Here is a 2,826-nt window from a genome sequence, read left to right as displayed (position 1 = left end):
TATTTTAACAATTATGAGCTTCCATATTTGAAAAATTGGAACTTCTCAGGATTTTTCCTACAAAAATCATTGGGTTTGTCTCTTTTTGTTTCTTTATTGTTTTTGTTTTTCTGAACACAATTTTTTTTGAGACACACGCCACACTAACTGCACATAAGTTCAACATCCATGGCCCTCGGTCAACTGCATTTTTTGTGCTCCCCTGAGTGCACACAACAATCATCAGCTACCATATACATGAACTTCAATGGTTGACAAACATGAACTTGTTACTTGTTTCTCGTTGTAAATATCAACGGCGGAAGTGTGAGCTTTTTCTTTCTTCTTTTTCTTTTTTGATCCTCCTGAACTTCCATTTTTATAGATGTTTTTCACTCTGTTTCTCAATGCACTCCTACAACCAGTTGGAGCATCTCAATAATACAGTTTAAACTAACATACTTGAACTTCTCGGACTCAACATTTTGACATTCACAAAAACAAATAAAAAATAAAAAAATTACACAGTTGTACAAGCACAACACAATTTTCTCATTCACTAAATTTCATAACAAGCCATCACCTGTCCCAACACCGATCTCCATGGCAGTAACACCGTCGAATTCAGACGACGTGAAGCTCTTGTGCAACACAAAGTCAGGTTAGCAGCATGGCTGCCTTCCAAACCTGTAAACCAACAACAGCAAACAGTGGACCACAAATGAAAGAAGGACAATACACATTAGGAATTCCGACACTGAATGCTCTCTAGCAAGAATCCCGACGCTCCGGAGCGAAGAGGTGACGCTGTGTTGCACGGTGAGCACATGATCCTCGTCCCCTCTCCCTGCAAACCACGGAACATCAATCAAATTCATAACACACCAACAACGGAAAGACAACCACAAAACAAACGCCTTACTGTGTCTCTTCATTCTCCTATCGAGAACGAGATCATCGTCATCCACGGCAACAGCATCCGACGAGCCACCTTCTCAATAAAACCAAGAGTCAAGTCCTGAGAGCGAACATTAGAAATTACACTATTCTAATCCTACGCGGAGGCAATGGTAGAAAAATAGTCTGCCACATTTAAATAGTGGACAAACAACATTAATGCAACGACATCACGATCATACCAATGGAACTAAACAAACCCTGAGACAAGACATTGCTGAATTTGGGCAAGATTCAACACACCAAACCAATACTGTTAACTAGCACGGTGAACCCATCAGACTGTAAAATTCAGCGTAGAAGAATCTGTACACCAACTATTATATTTAGCATTTAGCAACTATTAGATGTTGCCTCCTGATTATAACTTCCTGAAAATGTGTACATCAACCAATGACCAAGCAGTAAAACACCGAATAGCATGAATGGTTCTTATTCTGAACATATGTCATACTCGCAACTGTTAGTTGATTTTCAACATATTTGTCTGCCAAACATGAAACATGAGAAATCACACTGTTGTAATCCTACATAGAGGCAATGATAGAAGAATAGTTTGCCACACTTACACAATGGACCAAAAGCATTAATGCAACGACATCATACCAACGGCGAATAATTCACACTAAGCAAACCCTGAGACAGAACATCACTGAATTTGAGCAAGCTTCTACACACCAAACCAGTATTGTTAACTTGCACAGTGAACCCATTGGATTGTAAAATATGGAGCAGAATTCATGGCAACCAAGATGTGAATCGTCATTGGATCAATAGTAGTCTCTAAAAGCGAAACAACCATCTCAATCTCCTACGGGTTTCGACACCAGAGCAGCAGACAGGGCCAAATGTGAGACGAATAATTTACAGGATGCGAGAGAGCAAACACCTCCCAATCTCGCAACGAACGACACATGAATCACGCTAGGAGGAGACACAGGGAGAGGGGCGGCTGGGAAGTGACGTACTCTTTGCGGTCGTTCATGTCAAAGGAAACCATCGCGTCCGTCCACCGCCACACGCGCGCGGCGTGAGTAGCGACCGCCTACAGCATCAACGAAACATGGAGCCATGTCAGGATCGAGGCGGGGAGGGAAGAAGGTCACGGTGGAGGGTGGAAGAAGTTCACGGTGGCAGGTGAAGGAAGGTCGCACGGTGGGAGGATCCCGGTGGTTGTCGCGCGGCAGCAGGATCCCGACGACGGGAGGTGGGGCGATGCGGTTGCAGTGGCGCGATCCCCATCGTGGGACGGTGCCTGCGGCCCGATCCCCATCGTGGGACGGTGCCTGTGGCGCGATCCCCATCGTGGGCAGTGGCGGCGGTGCGATCCAGGGCGAGGGACGGTTCCGACGCTGGTTGGTAGCGGTGGGAGGCCCACCGGAGCAAGGGGCGGCGGGGGAAGGAAGTCAGGTGGCACGCGGGAGGTTGGGTCAGCGGCGCCTCGGGGCAGGGGAAGCGGGAGGGCGGCAGCGCCTGGATGCAGGGGAAGCGGGGGGCGGCGGCGCCGTGTGGCAGGGTAAGCGGGGGGCGGCGGCGCCGGAAGGCAGGGGAAGCGGGGGGCGGCAGCGAGATCGGGGGAGGTTGGGCATCGGGTGGAAGTGGTGGAAGAGTGGGTGTGTCTTTTTTTCTCCTGCACAAGTTCGGGGAGTTCGGGAACAAGTGCATCGGGCACTATAAGGATTGATCATGATCCAAATAACTATTCTAAACCTAATAGTGCTATTATATATATATATATAGAGAGACGTTTTTGATTGTTGCATATCTCAACATATAAGTTGGACCAAATATAAAACATATTCCGTGAGGAGCATACATATGCTCACATATTTAATTACGGACCTGATACGCCCTTCAAACACAATTTATCATTGATTGAATTTTTTTGTT

The 2,826-nt window shown here is 46.5% G+C and overlaps 1 long non-coding RNA gene across 2 annotated transcripts; it reads right to left on the bottom strand.

Annotated features, from left to right (window-relative positions):
- Nucleotides 1–421: 421 nt before the first annotated feature.
- On the bottom strand, nt 422–2,599 carry LOC125541599 (uncharacterized). 2 transcript variants are annotated; one of them, XR_015608746.1, is made up of 4 exons: nt 2,066–2,599; nt 1,905–1,981; nt 902–970; nt 422–826 (listed from the first exon to the last, which is right to left on the bottom strand). It is a non-coding gene; the product is annotated as an uncharacterized LOC125541599 (long non-coding RNA). The 2 variants fall into 2 exon arrangements; XR_015608745.1 differs by having other exon boundaries at nt 1,905–2,599.
- Between the last annotated feature and the right edge of the window lie 227 nt (nt 2,600–2,826).

The sequence above is a fragment of the Triticum urartu genome, chromosome 6A, assembly GCF_056163025.1.
Source record: "Triticum urartu cultivar PI428250 chromosome 6A, HENAU_Tu73, whole genome shotgun sequence".
NCBI lineage: Eukaryota > Viridiplantae > Streptophyta > Magnoliopsida > Poales > Poaceae > Triticum > Triticum urartu.
The sequence above is the reverse complement of the archived record's forward strand: the minus strand, read 5'-3'. Positions and strand labels throughout refer to the sequence as shown.